The sequence below is a fragment of the Centruroides sculpturatus genome, unplaced genomic scaffold, assembly GCF_000671375.1.
Source record: "Centruroides sculpturatus isolate CEXI.00-Female unplaced genomic scaffold, Cexi_2.0 scaffold1161, whole genome shotgun sequence".
NCBI lineage: Eukaryota > Metazoa > Arthropoda > Arachnida > Scorpiones > Buthidae > Centruroides > Centruroides sculpturatus.
Genome location: NW_019385327.1, coordinates 248,326 through 268,552, shown reverse-complemented (window position 1 = coordinate 268,552; position 20,227 = coordinate 248,326). Strand labels below are relative to the sequence as shown.

Below are 20,227 nucleotides of genomic sequence, written 5' to 3'. Positions count from 1 at the left end.
AATGTTAAAATGATTTTATAAAACTTTATTGACTTGCCATTTTGCTGTTTTATTTATTTAATTAATACAGATATCAAGGCCAGAACCTTTTTTCAGATGTCATCGTATTTAATAATTAAATTACGTTATTATCTGTGTTATAATGTTAATCAATGAAGCTACATCGGTAGTTAGATTTAGAAAATGACGCCTGTGCATGAAGTTACTAGGTAGTACCGTAAAACTGTGGAGAAAGTTACAGACAGCGTTCTCTAACAGTAAACTGTACACTAGAATATGCACTAATAGGCTCATAATACACTAAAAATTGCACTAATAGGCTCATTGCACAATAAAAATTGCACTAATAGGCTCATAGTACACTAAAAATTGCACTAATAGGCTCATAGTAGACTAAAAATTGCTCTAAAAGGCTCATAGTACACTAAAAATTGCACTAACAGGCTCGTTGTGAAATAAAAATTGCACTAATAGGCTCATAGTACACTAAAAATTGCATTCTTTCTTACCTTACGTTAAAGTTTCGCTATTGTTGTTCAAATAATAAAGTGAAAAGGTAACCAACTGTTTAAGCGGTCGTGATGGAAGCCTACTGCTCTGGGAACCAGATTTCGAATCCGGACGGGCCGAAAAATCTCAGGAGGTTTTCGGGGATGGTCCGTCCGGATATGTCGAGCCTCGTCCCTCACCACTACGCTGCCCCATTGTTCGTCTGGCTGAACCCATAATGGGCTTGCTGAATAAAAACCCTTCTTAGTGCCCATAGGGAGGAGTGAGTTAAAAATAAAAAAGTGAGCGTCCTCTAAGAAATAGTGCAGTTGCAAACTGAAAAAAAGTTATATAAGTTATTACAGAGCGTTGTTTATTAGAATAAACACGGTAACATCTGCCAAAGTCTATATTGTTATCATGGCCTTTTATATTTTTATTTTTAACTACTTTTATCATCATTAGCTACTTTTCGTACGAAAAAGTTCGCGTAAAAAGTGGCCAATTTGTGATTTTTATATATACCGAAAGAAGTTATTTAAAAATATCCGTAATTAACAACTGTATTCAGGGTGCTTTATTAAACTCTTTCCGTCCTGTGGACACTAAGAGGGCCTCTTTTAGCAAGCCCATTATGTATTCGGCCAGGCCCACAATGGGGTGAAGAACGTTGACCGACATGTCTGGACGAACCACAGTTCGGATATGTCAGGCCTCATCTCTTACCCGAAAAATTACTGGACATTTTTAGATCCGTCAGGATTCGATCCCGGGTCTATCAGAGAGATTAGAAAAATATTAGAAAAAATGTTAGAAAAATATAAAATGCTATTTCAAATTACCTATAAATTGTATACTTTTTCGCATATTGTCAACTCTGCAGCTGTGGAATTAACAGCGCTCCATATTCTGGTACAGCTCGCTTACAATAATTGATGTTGCTATAATCCTTGCAATTTTCTGCAATGTTTCTTTCATGAGAACACGGTTTCCTCTATGAGAACACATTATAGCAACACATAATAAAAATACAGTACCACATTTGTCTTTATAACATGTGATAAGAAACTGACTACCTGCCTAGTACAGTGTTTCCTAATGGAACGAAACGTCATTTTTATGGGGCACAATTTGTTGACCCAAAAAGGATGCGTGAATCAGTTGAAATGATTGTAAAATCCTTCAGATAATCGTACTTTACAGTCTAATGAACTCCTTGTTACTAATTTAGAGCATCGGGCATTAAGAATCGAACAATTCATTAGCGCCATATTTGAAATTAATGATCTGTTGTGAAAAGAAGGAGGCTGTTTATAAACTTTTCAACGATTAACAATTCCAACCTGTCAACTCAGTATTTATATTTTCACAATTTAGTAACCTATAAATGAAAAACTAGTATATATTTAGTAGAGGCAAATAGACTCTTACTACTATAAATAGTATGTATGAATAGTCAACGTACTGTACACGTATTACCTACTTACATATGCTATTAAAGACTATACATAGTATATGTGTAAGTAGTCTGTTATCCGTACACACTGCATACATAAATAGCCAATTGTCCATACCACATCCTAACAGATGTTTACACTCAGTTGTCTATATCCATACCTGAAGCCAGAAATTTGGAAGATATGCCGTACAAAACTCATATTAAAAAATTAATTTTGAAAGTCGCCACCAGAAGAAAATACGGCGCTGTGCATAGTAAGGAAAACGTAATTCTAACATCACGATTGCTTCAATCTGCCTTAAGATCGTATAGAAACATAAACAAGAGAGATTTATTTCCTCATGTCAAATTACATTTGATTTCATATAGAAGAGTAACTTGAGGGAAACCCGAATTACATTTTTGCATGAAATTTTTCTCTCATTATAAGCAAAACCAGTACATTTATAGGAAGTCGAAACATAATATTTTTAATATATTTTTCCTTTATAATATTTTTAAAATGAGGAACACGATCCTACGACGATCGTGTAAAATCATAAACGTTTAATCGTGACATGATATATTTATAACGTATGAATTGTTTCCAAATCAAATACAGTCGACCCTCCCTATAACACTGTTGATTATTCCGTTTTATATGAATTCCATGTTGTACGAGTCACTTAGATTTTACAAATACGTGAGCCGTTCACAGCCTGGCACGTGTATTTGTAAAATCTAAGTGACTCGTACAACATGGAATTCATATAAAACGGAATAATCAACAGTGTTATAGGGGTCGACTGTAATACACAAATATCTAATACAAGTTAATATCTAACCAATCAATAAATGTATTCAGTTAATAATATATTATTATATTAAGTTAGGGCCATGGAAAGGATTAAGAATCTCTCGTGGGAATAAATCAAGGGAGGCCCTTTCAACTATATAAAAATAATAAATAAATATGTAGGTAACTTATAATGCAATCACTATATTTTTATTCTGTTTACTCTTTTCAAATTTCATTCCGTTTTGGGGCCCCTTTGACGCAACTCACAAGAGTTTTTACGCGTTATAGCTTAGGGCCTTTAAGTCTAAATCCGGCCTTGACTACAGGATATTAAAAGAAAAGTTATACAAGTCACGAAAGTCAATTTATAAACAATTATAATGAGTCTACCAACGTTCAAAGTTGTATTATCTTGTTTTAAATTCGAGGAATAATTGTGTACATGCACATTACTTTCTTTTTTTGATGCGCTCCTCCTGTCAAAGTTCTTTTTTGTGTCGACAGTATGGATGAGCACACAATTTACGTAAACAATTCAAATCTTGGCACCCGATCGAAGAAGACAAACCAAATTAAAAATAGAATCTGTACAATTACGGTCAATAACTGCAAATACGAGACACGTATACTTTCGTAACACAGGTAGATCGTGCCAACGACCATTAAGATTGATATAAAGCACTTACATTTAGGCCCATTATAAATTTAAATGATTCAGTACCCAACGGAGGTAAAGGCAAAAAAAAAAAATTCAAGTTTACATTATTATGTATTGAAGAATTGTTTATTGATTGGAGTGTTCGGGAAATCGATTAATCGAGCTATCAATCAATGAACAATTTCATTGTCAAGAGTTATTGTAAGGGATTAAGTTCTAAATAATAATACCATTGTTTTATTAGAACTCATGCATAGCTTCTATTATTTTCTTGGAATAATTTTATTTAAAAATAGGTAATCAATAATGGCTGCGGCATTCGATTGCGTGTGTTGATCTTCAGAATTATTTTTTTTTTATATATAAATAATCATAAATCACACATAGACAACAAGCAAATAGTCAAAAATGCACCCGTACATACATTGATTTTCAGCTTGATATATAATGTAAATAAATAAATAAATAATGCCATTAAAATAAGATTGATCGAATTGATCATGCTCAAGAATATAATCAAATGAAATATTAAATCGACGATCGATTTCAAGAACTTTTCATTGGATGTCCGGACCCGAATATTTCTCCTTGTCCTCACCACCGGCCCAGTGGTCGAGTGGATAAAACCATTGGTAGTGGTAGTGGATTTGTACCAGAGTTCAGAAACATGGAAAAAATATATTAAAAAATGTTGGATATTACTTTTTTTAGATGAACCATGATTTGTACGCGGGGATAATAGTCGTTGGTGTGCCACGTTTGGTGCGCGTGCCAATTGTTGCCCATAACTGTTTGTCCGTAGTGTTTGAATTAGGGGTCCCATGAACAGCGTTGGCTTCAAACATTTTTGTTCGGGGAATTTTTGGGCTAATCTCATGGTATCCATGTTCGTTTTTTTAACGCGATCTTTGCGCTGTGCTAGTGCACCCTGCATTTGAACCAAACCGGCAATCTAGGATCCTCAGATATAGCCCAAATTTAAATTTTGATATTCTTACTACAGCGTGGCCCTCTCTTGATGGGGCCCCTGGCAATTGCCTTTTTTGCCCATAGGATAACGCGCCACTGGATTTGGTTCGAAGGAATACGGCAATGCAACACAAGAACGATCTGGTATTTCTATGGGAAACTGGACCCTATTTATGTGTTAGACAAGTGAAGATAATCCAGTAAATTGACCTACTGGTAAAGCACGAACCCGCAACTAATATTCAGGGGTTCTATTCACTTATCTACTGGATCACTGAAACCTAATAAAGAGGAATAACCATAATATTATTCAGAATCACGTTCTCATGAGAAAAGCATTTTTGTAGAAGTGAACTTGTGTTAATAATTTTGCACATCGATTTCTTCCATTTAGTAAACAACTTGCTGAATCATTTTAGTTCCGTAGTCGTGAGTTATTGGGTGTTGATGGTGTTGGCGAATAGACAAACAAACTGTTTTTTTCCATAAACAAGAAGCGATGAGTAAACAATCAGAATTTAGTTAAAGACAAAAACATGCCTTAAATACCGAATATAAGTGTTATAATTGCAGACGTATATCGTCCGTCTGTTCGTCTATCCTTCCTTAATCTCGAGTTTTTAAAATTAAAACTGATTATCATTAAGATAGGTAAAGAAATGATATGTATTAATAAATATCTCATTTAAATAAATTCAGTTAATATGTTTTTAATTGTAACTTGATAACCTTAATTATAATATGTGAGAACGTGAGGAAAAAATAAAATAAAGATCATACAATTGTAGAAGCGACGTTTGTCAAAAAAGTAAGGTTAATAACACTGCACGTGAACAATGCATGAACACTTCAATGCAAAAAATAAGGTAAATAAATTGGCTCGAATTTAATGATTTCAACCTTGAGTGCTTCGCCATTATTTTCTATTAAGTTTTAATTAAAAAATTGTTCTTGATTTGGTAATTATTTAATTGGGTTTTTTTTTCAATTAAAAATTAAGAAAAATCATTGCAATGATTATTTATGGAATAAAGTACCTACAAATCTTTACAGAGGTTAATTTATTTGTTTTTCTGTATAAATGAGTGGATGCAAAATTAAAATATGACTTCAGATTTTATCAAAATTTAATTGTATCCTAGAGACTAGAACCATAGTCTTTAGGATCCTGCCAAAAAGATATACTAGACACCATACCCCCTCCTACGATTTCATCCCCTTGCAAACAAGCTGGATCACTTACATTGTTTTTTTATATTAAATTTTAGTTTAAAAATAAGAAATTCCGAAAAGAAATCGTTAATTTATAAACTTCATTTAATATAGATCCTATTTATTATTTAAAACCAAACTTTATCTAATCTCATTATTTATAATCTTCTAATTATCTTGTAGCTACTGCATCCGCCGAGATGTAATTAATTACATTGAGAATCCTTCGAGATGAGCTGTAATTGAAAGGATAGTTAAAATGGTAATAAATAAATGTGATCTGTATATTAATTAGATAAAAAAAGTCGATTGTAATTAAAATAATAATAATAATCCGTGCGGATTTATTAATTAGTAAGCGAAAATGGACTAAATTCTAGTTTAAAAATGGAATAAATTTAATCCATTTGATGAAATGGAATAAGTTTAATGGATTTAAATTGAAGCAGATGAAAGTGACTGAAGTAAACCGGATAAAATGGTGTAAATTTAAATTGATGAAATAAAACTAAACCGAAAGTGACATTGCGAGTGAAAGAATTGGATTACATTGGATGAAATGGGTTCAATTGATTGGACAAAAAACTAGGAAGAAATGAATTATACTAATTAAAATATGGAATATCGACCTTTCTAAGCCCAGTAAAATGTCCGAAAATATCACTAAGTTATGTAATCCTAATTGTTTTTAAACTTATTGGAGCGTTATCCTACGAAGAAACAAGGGTGATCCCTACCGACAATCGACACCAGAACAATTTATTATAAGAAATATTTCCCTTAAAAATTCCCTCGAAGAACTGTCTGAAGTCAATACTGTATATATTCCCCCTAATTCAAATTTTTCCGGGCTCCATGAAGCTATAACGCGCCACTTCGTGTGTGTACCAGACGTATTGTGCTACTTATAACATAATAAATCTTAAAGGAATGTTTCGAATACGTGTGGAAATATAATTTCTCTTTCTGGTTACTAAATATTGAAATTCATGTACTTCAACAATGATTAGTATCTGAGATATTTATTTTTACAGCACATATACAGTGAAATAAAGGCCAAGGACGTTTCCTCGAATATCCGAATGAATCTCATTATAAAGAAAAGAAAAAAAAAATAAAATTTTTATTCCATTAACTTAAAATTATCTTTACCGAAATATATGCAAATTACGTTAAAATATACGTCACAATAAAAATTATGACGTGAAATATTTTCGAATTCAAATAAGTATAAACAGAACATGTGGACGAGTGCTTCCATCTTTCGGCGATTTTATAAATATATGTTTTCAATAAAATATTTTATTTAGCTTGAACTTATTTTAAGTACGCTACTGATAAGTTATAAATACAATAATTAAACCAACGAAGCAGTTTAATTAACACTAAATTAAAAACACAGAAATGGATTAAAAAGGAAGACAGCAAAATACACTACTGTAGTGTAAGTAAAAGTCAACGTTCGTCTGCGACAGGATTCGAACCTGCAATCTTCTGATTCGAAGTCAGACGCCTTATCCATTAGGCCACGCGGACATGATGAATTGTATCAATGTAACTTATTAAAGTATAATAAACGGTCTGGGTTTGGCCATCCGACTGCAAACTCACTCATTGTAGCCATCCAAAACAGGCATGGCGGTTTTTCAGGGCCTGTTTCTAACGAAATACCAGTCGCATTAGGTGTGAAGTATCGTGTCAGCCAATATATAGAAAGGATTCAGAGCGTGTAATCTTCCTAAAAGGTAAAATAACGTAAATTAAGGTTCTGGAAAAATGCAACACTACTATAGGAGATACCACTGTACCGGAGAATATCCAGCATTTTAACTAGGCTAAGATTCTACGCACCGCTAGAAGGAAAAAATTATTGAAAAAATAACAATACATAAGCATGCCAAGAACCACCAATTCGTCAGTCATAAGAATGCTAATTGCCTTTCGACGGGATGGAAGTATATCTAGAATAATACCCTTTACCCCTAAACCAAAAGCAATGATTTAGTCATGTATTAGGTAACCATTGATATATAATTTATATAATCAGTTTATTTGTTTTTGAAATGAGTGTATTTATATTTAAAGTGTATGTTCCAATTTATTAATTTAAATACGTATGCGATGTAAAAGAATAATCTATATTTTCAATACTTCACTTTTTGTGATGCTGAAGATGGTCGAAAACGTTGGAAAAGGTGTCTCAACATCTCTCAATGTTCGCAAAGTCACGATGCACACATACACACACAAAATATTTTTCGGAGTTAAAATAAATACAGCGGAATAAAAAAGGAACACGAGGGATGAAAAAAATAAAGAAGAGCCAACTTTCTTGACTCTCATTCGAATGAACTGTCATATGAGCCATAGGTATTTACGCTACTATTGATCAATGGTAAATATAAGCAATGCCCGCTACCCTGAGATTATTAGAGATGAATACCAGAGTTTCACACTGACCACGATCGGCAAAAACTGAATTCAGCTTCTTTGCTTCGATCTATTTCGTCTCGATTCATCGAAATAGGAAAACAACACTTTCTTAGCAGACTTTTCAAGTGCATTCCATATATGTGTCCGAACCTACGTCTACCGTAATCTACCACTTTAGGGATCCAGATCGTATTCAAACAAATAGAAAAAACCTAATGAAGTTTTGAAAAACTGATCGGTAAAACTTATCAAACTCCGTCATACGAAACCTGACAGTCTCATTCTAAGCCTCACAAAACCAACAATAATCATGCTACGAAAACCGCTAAAGGCCCACGAAGCGAAAAGTTAAAAAACCAATAAAGTACATTTTAAGTCGATAGTCTTTGCATTACGTAGTATATTGTGTATGCTAAAAAAATACATTTTTACGTAAAACCTATGCCACCTTTCTGGTATTTGCTAATATTAGGGTTTCTCAAACGGTATTCCGGGATCCCGGGATCCCGGTTGTTTTTTTAACCCGGGAAATTTTTCTTATCACGGGAAATCCCGCAAATTTCTTAAAAATTCACTTTTTTTCTTATTTTGTGTTAAGGTTGAAGAATTTTGCAAATAGAAAGCATAATTAACTCATTCACTGTCAAAATACATTTGTATTTATTAATTTTAAACCTACCTATTAGTTTTTTTTTAAATTTTTGCTCGTTATAGCATGTCACAAATGGTCAATAATCAATATATAGCTTATTTGTGGCAGAACTATAAAAATTCTTTACTTGTCGGAACCTGTAATATCTGGAATAATTGTGCCTACGCTGTCTTGAGTTTTAACCATGCCCGGTAGCTTCAATAAATGCCTGACGCCAGATTGTGCAAATTGGGCAAGGATACAAACGAGTACAAACTCTGCGAGTATGAAGTTTTTCTTCATAAACCTGATTATTAAAGCCAAATGAATTGCCGAATTATCGAGCTCTGAGCTTGATGCCACTATTAAAGCAGCCAAGGTAGACAAATCAAGAATACTAGAGAGCGAAAGAAGTACTACAATCTCGAAAAACGAACTGGAAATTTTCCAGGCTACAGGTGAAAAAACACATAATATCTGTCTTCTCTTAAATGCACTAAGCACTATTCCAATCACATCAATTGAATCGGAAAGGGCATTCTCGGTGGCAAGACTTTTCATTACTAAAATAAGAATTAGAGTGAGTTATCGGAGTATTGACCATCTTTGCTTTTTAAAATCTTATAAAAGTTTGCAATATTTTGTATTATATTTTATTTAAAAAACGAAAATTATCTTCTAAATTAGAAGTTCATTTTTTTTAATTTTTAACTCAATTCAAAACATTTTTTTTTGTTGTTGTTGTATGCAGTTTCCAGCAAACTTTAATTATTTTTTTCTATTTGTGAAAATTTCTACGTTATTTAAAGGTAACTTTTATTATAGGCCTATAGACCTTACACAGCATTATTAATATGATTTTGGAAATTACAGAACTTTAAATTTACTTTAAAGAATGGAAAATAATTATATCATTTGATTTCAAGATATTTTGTATACCTTAGAAATAATTAATTCTATCCCGGGACATCCCGGGATCCCGGGAAACAGTTCACTTTTATTCCGGAATCCCAAAACAAGCAAAAGACCGGGAAATGAGAAACCCTAGCTAATATATTCTATTTATATGTCTGCTTCACTTAATAAGTTACACCGATAACGTACTTCAAGTCCGCGTGGCCTAATGGATAAGGCGTCTGACTTCGAATCAGAAGATTGCAGGTTCGAATCCTGTCGCGGACGGATGATGATGCAGACGGATGATGATTTTGTTACACTACGGTCGTCGAGTATTTTGCTGTACTTTTTTCTGATTTCTTGCTGTGTTTTGTTTTCGTAACCAATGTAATTTCTTACACTCTAATAAGTTACACCGATTACGTACTTCAAGTCCGCGTGGCCTAATGGATAAGGCGTCTGACTTCGAATCAGAAGATTGCAGGTTCGAATCCTGTTGCGGACGGATGATGACTCTGTGTTACACTACGGTCGAGTATTTTGCTTTTCTTGCTGTGTTTTGTTTTCGTAACCAATGTAATTTCTTACACTCTAATAAGTTACACCGATAACGTACTTCAAGTCCGCGTGGCCTAATGGATAAGGCGTCTGACTTCGAATCAGAAGATTGCAGGTTCGAATCCTGTCGCGGACGGATGATGATTTAAAAGCCCTTTATTAATATGATTAAAAAGTATATACAGGTAACCATTGCGGTTAGATATTATTTACATGGGCACAGAGCCAGCCAGTGGTAGATACAAAGGTGTGTAAAAGATGTAGTACAGATATGATAAAGAGGCAGTGCCTCTAGTACGCGCTCCAAGGGCTCACGGCCAGCTAATATTGCCAGTGTATGGCAAAGACAGTGGTACGCGAACGCGGTTACATGGGCTCAATGCCTGACATATGTTACATATGGGATGTCGTCGTTGCATTAGTTGCGGTAACCAAGATGATTGGCGTAGATGTCGCGGCTGTATCTGATGNCCGATAACGTACTTCAAGTCCGCGTGGCCTAATGGATAAGGCGTCTGACTTCGAATCAGAAGATTGCAGGTTCGAATCCTGTCGCGGACGGATGATGATTTAATGTTACACTACGGTCGAGTATTTTGCTGTACTTTTTTCTGATTTCTTGCTGTGTTTTGTTTTCGTAACCAATGTAATTTCTTACACTCTAATAAGTTACACCGATAACGTACTTCAAGTCCGCGTGGCCTAATGGGAAAGCAGGTTTAGCTACCGTTGAGTGTGGACGTGTGATGGCTTAGGTCCCTGTTTCTAGTGCTGAAAGCATGGGTGATTTGCTTAGTACAATTCGTTATAATAGAAGTTCCTTATGTAGTGCAGAAGTTATTAAATTTTCCGAATGATATAGACTGGCGGAAGACGCTACTTTCTGTCGTCGATCCTGGAAATGGAGCTTATAATATTGAAGACTTTATGTTGAATTTACTGGTTTTAGCTGTATATTCGTTTGTGAATGGTTGTCTCTTTAATCCGACTTTTCCTTTCGGTAGACTATCTTACAGCATCAGGTACCTGAATTAAGAGAAATCATTGACTTAAAAGATATTATTTATTTTGGTTCCTCTGTCTGTAGTGACCCACGTCTTTACCATCGGACTTAAGAATGAAGCTACAGCGTAAACTCTTTTTAATAAAGGAACCATTAATGTAAAAGGTAAGCCTTGTAATATTATAAATATAGAAAACCGGAAAATAATAGTGACAATACACTGGCTTTGTCTTGAACTATCCCACGAACTTGTGACGAGACATTTTGTAAATTACTGGAGAATAGTAAAATGCGAATTTGTTAAATGCAACGTCGAGGGATTAGAGCATATTCTTACAAACAAACGCCGGATATGGATAGAATTAAAAAGGGATGTGAACTTAGAATCACTGCCATACTTTATTAAGGTCAATGGTATGTCGGGAGCGGTCGTAATAGTGGCCGTCCCCCGTTATTTTACCGATGTAAATTGTAGGCCACTTACGGAGGACGTGCACTACAACGAAATGTAAAAAATGCAACAAATTCGGCCATATCGAGGATTAATGTTTGGGAGTCATTTACGCGTCCAAGCTAAAAATCAGGGCCGTGCCGTGCAGGGGCGCCGCTAGCTGTTTGAACGCCCGTGTGCAATACCGATTATGCCGCCCCCTGTTTAACTACGATTACCTATGCTGAGCTTGCCAGAAAGGCTCTTTGCCGCCCTCTGGACGTGCCGCCCGCGTGCGGTGCACGCCTTGCACGCCCGCTTACGGCGGCCCTGGTGCCGTGACATTTGATGATAGGGAAGCTGTGTTTCAATAAGAAGCCGACATCCAGGGGCAATCAGTTAATTCTTTCTTTAAATGTATTTTTAATAGATTATTTATCTGACGTACTTAATAAACAAGTTCATTATAATTACCTCTGTTATTAGATCCAATATATTCCATATGCTCTCTAAATGCCAATTCTTGCTTTGATAAAAACATATAACATCTATTTATTTAGATATAATATATCCATTACCCATAATTATCTCGTTACAATTTTCAATATTTATTTTATATTATTTACTAATGTTAAAGTCTATTCTGCTTCGATTTCCAAATTGCTTCAAATACGAAAGAATCGACGATTTTTCGTGTCTTTTGCCAGCTAAATTGTCAAAGCCATTCTTATTCCACACACTAATTTCACTCTGTAAATGCATATTTATGCATTTACAGAGCCATTTTATCGTGAAAATGTCGAACAAATTTTTTTTTTGAAGCGTTTATATTTAACTTAGGCATTGGCCGTTCTCTTTTAATAATGTTTTCTTTTTCATTATATGATCTCGAGCCAAAACTTTTTTAAAATAAATTTTCAATATCGCAATTACATTCCGAATCGCTAGCCACGATATAAGGGCTAAAATTAAAAATAAAATTATAAAAACTTACTTGGTGAAATAAAATGTGTGGTGGATATACATACCTGGTACAAAATATTCTTCAATTGTATGAATATACTTTTAAAGAAAATTATAATTAAATATAGCTTTGTAATGAAACGTACATAAAAATAACATAAAATATTCTTTACTCTTTAAATCTTAACCACTTAGTCAAATAGCTCCCTACGAGTGGAATCAGAGACGGTCCTGCTAGGTGTGCGGTGTGTACTGTACATGCACGCGGGCTGCCAAATCCCGAGGGTGCCGATACCCTCGGGATTTGGCAATGTCAAATGTTTCTTTTGTCGCATCACTAATATACCTCAAAAGACGCGACAGGGTTCTTGTAAATTTTAAACGTTTCTCACCATAGCTGTAAAAGTCTAAATATGTTAAACTTAATAGATTGTCCGTCGTTTGTTTTCTAACTAATTCGTTTTAGGACCAGGTGTTGTCCACGGAAATTTCCAAAATTTACAACTTTTCGGTCACTCTCGTCGAACTGGAAAAATTTCTGTCTTTATTACATCTAATACAGTATTTCGAAGAAATCAGTCCCCACTGTACTCGGCTATAGATTGGTTCGGTTAAGCTTTTGTTTAAGTAATATTCCGGCTCTTTCGTCAGGGTTTTGTTTACGTCCCCAATTCCCTAATCGCTTAATTATTTAACTACTTCTTAAGTAGAAATAAGTCGAAACCAGTTACTTTGTACTCGAATATTTGTAGTCTCGGGAAAAAGTGGAAAGACAAATTTTTATGACAAACGGATACATAAATCGTAAATTTAAGGAAAATAAATTCTAGAGCTTTTTCTGTACCTCGTGCATCTCTCTCATTCATTAAATTTAGTTGTAAATGATGCTACCAAAGTAACAGTTAATTTTTTAACATTATACAAGAATTGTACACGTTTTTTTCTACATCCCCTTAAAGATGGGATGTACGAAATCGTAATATCACCGGTTTAACATCGAAATCCGCGAGTAATATAAAATCGGAAAGCGGAATAAATATATCAAATATTTTAATGGATTTTTTTAACTCCCGTCAACTATACAGAACTATCGTTTCCCGCCACTAATATTCTAATATACAATAGCAATTTTTTTCCACGTGTAGTATAGAAATTTGTAATAAGATACATAATGCAGTTATAATATAATATTGTGTGATTATTTTCATATAATTAAAATTAATATTTATTTATTTTTTAGAGAATACGAGGGAAGCGGCGCTTCCAACGCTTCTAATGACGGCACGCCACTGCTAAAAATTAAAACGGACTGGGCAGAAATTATAGACGATTTAGACAAAGAATATTCTGGAAGTAAACAGAACAATGGAAATAGTTCAACTACTGCAGCAGGCATTAACGAACTTCAGATATCTCTTAACAAAGAGGTAAATGAAGTGGAAGTAACCGCTGCCCAGAATCAAACAACAACAAGTAATGAAAAAGATGAAATAACAATCCTCCAGGCTGTACCTTATAATAATGAAAATTCGCCATCGCTTCTAACAGCTAAACGGAGGAAAAAAACGAAATTTATTCCCAATATTAATATTACGTGAAGTTCAATACGGCCAATAGACCAAAAAAACGACATACTCACCATACAAAATAAATTTGAATGCCTTATGGAAACAAACGAAACGGAGATGACATTAAAAAATAGCAGTAGTGATATGAGCACAAAAGACCAGGCTGTCAAAACAAATGAACCAGAAATAATGATGTGCCTCCTAAACTCAATAATGGCCTTGAAAATTAAAATGATAACGCTAAATGTTAACGGTTTAAATAACGCTAATAAACAAGAGCTCTTAATTAATTACTTTTTATCCTCGAATATTGACATTGCTTTACTACAGGAAACAAAACTAGTTAAAAATTGGAATTTCGATGTGCTATGTCGTAAATTAGATAGTTATTTCATAAGTGTATGGTCGCATGGAGATATTGGTAGCAAGGAGACGACTGCGATTTTAGTAAGAAAAAACATAAACATCATTAATTCGTGCACTGACAATATAGGGAGGGTTGTTGTTTGCGGCATTGAAATACCACAGTCCATTATTCGTATAATCTCGGTCTACTGTCCTGCCAATAACACCAAAGACCGTGTCGAATTCATCGAGAATCTTAGCATCTACCTTGAATGCCCTTATAACACAATCTTAGGGGGTGATTTTAACTTTGTTGAACACGAGAATGATAGAATCGGCAACACGAATAACTCCAGAGTAAACTTCCATTTCAAGGTTGTTAAAAATCAAAATAATTTGATTGACATATGGCGAAGCTTAAACCCCCAAAGGAGAGATTATACACATAATCACAATAGATCCCACTCCCGTCTAGACCGTTTCTATATATCAAGCCAAATTAGTCATAATGTTGATTATTGCGACATTATTCCCACCCACCTTTCAAATCACAGTGGTGTCATCCTTCACTTTGAAGGCACCAACCAGAAGCGCAGTAAAAATACAGATGGTTTCCCCGTTGGAAAATGAACACAACACTCCTGGCTGATGTTGAATTCCTCGCTCTTGCTACGACGGAAATCCTCAAGATTACGAAAGAAGACCCCTCCGAGTGGTGGAGCGACATGAAAACAAGGGTTAAAATATCTGCAATTGAAAAAAAAGCTGCCGAAAAAGAAAAGTATACAGCCTACATCCTGTCACTAAAACAAGCCTACCTCGACGGCGAATTAACCCCAGGAAAAGCACGAGAGGTGATCAATAATGCAAAAAGTAAATTAAACGATTATGAAGCCCAGAAAATGCGAGGTGCACTTATTCGCTCACGCAGTAAATTGTTCGAAATGGATAACCAACCGTCAAAACAATATTTCAAATTGGAAAGGAAACATATAAAAAAGAAGACAATCGAACAAATATGGAGCATCAACAACAAACTAATAACTGAAAAAAACGAAATTAAACGTGAAATCCACCAACACTATACAACCCTATTCAGCCAAAAGAGCTTTAACCAAAAGATTGCTAAAAAGTTTAAAGAACAGATGCCGAAACTGACTCAAGATCAACTGCAGGACCTCAAACAGGAATTAAATATAAAGGAATGTCAACATGCGTTAAAGAATATGGCCAACAATAAAGCCCCAGGTCCAGACGGGCTCCCAGAAGAATTTTACAAACAGTTCTTTCCACTCCTAGCACCAGTCTATATCAAAATGATGAATACCGCCCTCAAGACTAAAATCTTACTAAAGACTTTAATAAAGGATTAATCACCCTCGTACCTAAATCTGACAACTCAAGTGACCTTAGACATATTAATAATTGGAGACCAATTTCCTTACTGAACACAGATTATAAAGTATTAACAAAAATCCTGGCGGCAAGGCTACAGAGGTACGTCAAACATATAGTGGGCGAAAACCAAACATGCGGAATAAAAAGTCGTTCCATCCACTCAAACACTCTCTTAGCCCAAACGATCTACGACCTAGCCCATCAGAATCACGATACTTGCAGCTTCCTGCATTCACTCAAACACCCTCTTAGCCCAAACGATCTACGACCTAGCCTGGTATGTATTAACGTCGGAATTAGATTACGAAAAGGATTGAAACGGATTCGTAAGAACAAGTAACAAGCATGTCTTTATTCAAGAAGAAGCGGTACAGAACTCTGCAGTGCGCAGGCGCGCTACTAAATATATACATTCGAAGTGCCATAGATGGCGCTGCGATACATAGCATAGCCCAACAGAATCATGATACTTGCAGCTTCCTGCAAATTGACCTCCGTAGGGCTTTTGACAACATAGGCCACGAATATTTGTGGACATTACTACGGCACATTAACATAGGAGAAAAATACCTAGCATGGATCCAACTTTGTTATAATAACGCAGAAAGCAACATCCTCGTAAATAACGGCGTTAGGAAAGCCTGCAGCCTAAAATGCTCTGTGAAGCAGGGCTGTCCCCTTTCAATGCTTCTATTTGCTATTAGCATCGAGCCGCTCCTCTGTTTCATTGACACGCATCAAGTTTTGAGGGGGTACAGGCTACCAACTACACGACAATTTGATATCAGATATCTGGCATATGCCGATGATATTGTGGCCGCCAGCGCCAGAGATCCTGAACACTGTCTGGCAACACTTGCCAAGATCACGAACTCTGTCTGGCAACACTTGCCAACAAGAGTGGCTGGCAACGTCAGAAAAGAAAAGGCGCGAAAGTTCGTTGGATTTTGTCCGGGTGTTGCCCGAGGATGTCTGTGACAGTTCTAACCTTTTCTAATAAAGTTCTTTTTTGTTACTGTTCGTGTTTGCCTGCTTAATGTTAGATCTAAACATCAGTAGGATTGAATGACAAANACAAAATGACATCGTTAAAAAGAGCTTAGATCCTGCAGACCCAGTACTAATTACGAATAAATATGAGGTCTTAAACAGCATAAGCCAGGAGGAAATGCAGTGTGAAAATTCAAAAGAAAGCGAAGATCCTTACTCAGAGGAGCGTGGAATCATACAAATAAATAGTTCTAACCAAGAAGTAATGATTGTTCCACCACGATGCGAAACAAATTATGCCCATGTCAAAACAAATGAACCTGAAGTAATGATTGTACCTCCTAATTTCAATAATGGCCCTGAGGATTAAGATGATAACGTTAAATGTTAACGGTTTAAATAATGCCAACAAACAAGAGCTTTTAATTAATTACCTTTTATCTTCGAATATTGACATAGCTTTACTACAGGAAACAAAACTAGTTAAAAATTGGAATTTCGATGTGCTATGTCGTAAATTAGATAAATACTTCAAAAGTGTATGGTCACATGGAGATATTGGTAGCAGGGGGACTGCGATTTTAATTAGGAAAAATATAAACATCATTAATTCGTTCACTGACAATATAGGGAGAGTTGCTGTTTGCGACATTGAAATACCTCAGTCCATCATTCGTATAATCTCAGTATACTGTCCTGCCAATAACCCCAAAGACCGTGTCGAATTCATCGAAAGTCTTAACTTCTACCTTGAATGCCCTTATAACACAATCGTAGGGGGTGATTTTAACTTTGTTGAACACGAGAGTGATAGAATCGGCAACACAAATAACTCCAGAGAAAACTTCCACTTCAAGACTGTTAAAAATCAAAATGATTTGATCGACATATGGCGAAGCTTAAACCCCCAAAAGAGAGAATATACATATCATCACAATAAATCCCACTCCCGTCTAGACCGTTTCTATATATCAAGCCAAATCAGTCATAATGTTGATTATTGCGACATTATTCCCACCCACCTTTCAAATCACAGTGGTGTCATCCTTCACTTTGAAGGCACCAACCAGAAGCGCAGTAAAAGTACAGATGGTGTTTCCCTTTGGAAAATGAACACAACTCTCCTATCTGATGTTGATTTCCTTGCTCTTGCTACTACGGAGATCCTCACGATAACAAAAGAGGTCCCCTCCGAGTGGTGGAGCGACATGAAAACAAGGGTTAAAAAAGCAGCAATTGAAATCGCCGCTCAAAAAAAAGCTGCCAAAAAAGAAGAATATACAGCCCACATCCTGGCACTAAAACAAGCCTACCTCGACAGTCAATTAAATCCAGAAAAAGCACGAGAAGCGATCAATAATGCAAAAAGCAAATTAAACGATTATGAAACCGAGAAAATGCGCGGAGCACTTATACGCTCACGCAGTAAGCTGTTGGAAATGGATAACCAACCGTCAAAACAATATTTCAAACTGGAAAGGAAACACAGAAAAAAGAAAACAATCGAACAAATATGGAGCACCGACAACAAACTAATAACTGAAAATAACGAAATTAAACGTGAAATCCACCAACACTATACAACTCTATTCAGCCAAAAGAGCTTTAACCCAAAGATTGCAAATAAATTTATCGAACAGATGCCGAAACTGACTCAAGATCAACTGCAGGACCTCAATAAGGAATTAAATATAAAGGAATGTCAACACGCGTTAAAAAGCATGGCAAACAACAAAGCCCCAGGTCCAGACGGGCTCCCAGCAGAATTTTACAAACAGTTCTTTCCACTCCTAGCACCAATCTATATCAAAATGATGAACACAGATCTCAGGAGTAAAACCTTACTTAAAGACTTTAATAAGGGATTAATCACCCTCATACCTAAAACTGATAACTCAAGTGACCTTAGACATATTAATAACTGGAGACCAATTTCCCTATTAAACACAGATTATAAAATATTAGCAAAAATCCTGGCAGCAAGGTTACAGAGATATATTAAACATATAGTGGGCGAAAACCAAACATGTGGAATAAAAGGTCGATCCATTCACTCAAACACCCTCTTAGCCCAAACGATCTACGACCTAGCCCATCAGAATCACGATACTTGCAGCTTCCTGCAAATTGACCTTCATAGGGCCTTTGACAACATAGGCCACGAATATTTGTGGACATTATTACGGCACATTAACATAGGAGAAAAATACCTAGCATGGATCCAACTTTGTTACAATAACGCAGAAAGCAACATACTCGTAAATAACGGCGTTACGAAAGCCTGCAGTCTAAAATGCTCTGTGAGGCAGGGCTGTCCCCTTTCAATGCTACTATTTGATATCAGCATCGAGCCGCTCCTCCGTTTTATTGATACGCATCCAGTTTTAAAGGGTTACAGGCTACCAACTACACAGCAACTTGAAATTAGATATCTGGCATATGCCGACGATATCACGTTGATTCTCTCCACCCTCGAAAGTATTGATCATATCACCGAAATCCTACATAAATTTTCGGAGGCATCCGGTACAAAGATTAACCAAAATAAATCTAAGGGACTTTGGATTGGTGCTTGGAATAACTTCCACAGTAAATATGGAAATTTCAACTGGGTGAAAGAAAACCTCAAAATCCTCGGAGTACAAGTCGGAAAAAACATAAAATATCAGTGGGACACGAAAATCGAAAAAGTCCTTAAAGCCTCCTACAAGTGGAGCAACCAAAACCTATCAATACTGGGTAAAGCAAAAATTGCGAATCTCATGCTGCTAAGCCCAATGTGGTATTTGCTCTATACACAACCACTCCCAAAAAAAGTCACTCAACAAGGTAACAGAATAACAGCAACATATATTTGGTCATCCAAATATGAGCCAATCAGGAGATACACGCTATACAACAGTGTTGAGAATGGGGGAATTGGACTGAAGGAGATATCTTTAAAAGCATTTATCTACCGTATAAATATAATAAAAAATATTCACAGTCATCCTGCATGGGCATGCTTAGCAAAAGCCTACCTACAGATCAACATCCCCAACATAGTAGTGTCGTCAGCGAAAATTACAGACCAGTCGAAGCCGCCAGCAATCCTACAGGAGGTAATACGGTGCTACAAAGTATTAAAAGAACACTTATCTGATGAAGAAATATTGTCATCAAAACCTGACGAATTATACAACAAGCTTGTTGATATCTACGTACCAAAACCCCAAAACAGGATAGCACCAACCAACATCCGGAACAAAAACATAATAGAAACTGTATCGAAACTAAAAGTAAGCAACAATGCAAAAACAATCTTCTGGCGCATGCATCATAATTGTCTCATTACAAATACATGGAAACTAAACAAAGAGTTAATATCCACGGATAAATGCCCTGTATGCCAATTAACAGAAACTCTTAACCATGCCTTCCTCCAATGCACATATACAAAAAAATTA

The 20,227-nt window shown here is 35.6% G+C and overlaps 5 non-coding genes across 5 annotated transcripts; 4 read left to right on the top strand and 1 right to left on the bottom strand.

Annotated features, from left to right (window-relative positions):
* Positions 1-7,028: 7,028 nt before the first annotated feature.
* On the bottom strand, positions 7,029-7,101 carry Trnar-ucg. Its single transcript has one exon. It is a non-coding gene; the product is annotated as a tRNA-Arg (tRNA).
* Positions 7,102-9,738: 2,637 nt separating this feature from the next.
* Positions 9,739-9,811, top strand: Trnar-ucg. The gene has a single exon. It is a non-coding gene; the product is annotated as a tRNA-Arg (tRNA).
* Positions 9,812-9,958: 147 nt separating this feature from the next.
* Positions 9,959-10,031, top strand: Trnar-ucg. Its single transcript has one exon. It is a non-coding gene; the product is annotated as a tRNA-Arg (tRNA).
* A 116-nt stretch (positions 10,032-10,147) lies between these two features.
* Trnar-ucg lies at positions 10,148-10,220 on the top strand. Its single transcript has one exon. It is a non-coding gene; the product is annotated as a tRNA-Arg (tRNA).
* A 352-nt stretch (positions 10,221-10,572) lies between these two features.
* Positions 10,573-10,645, top strand: Trnar-ucg. Its single transcript has one exon. It is a non-coding gene; the product is annotated as a tRNA-Arg (tRNA).
* Positions 10,646-20,227: the final 9,582 nt, after the last annotated feature.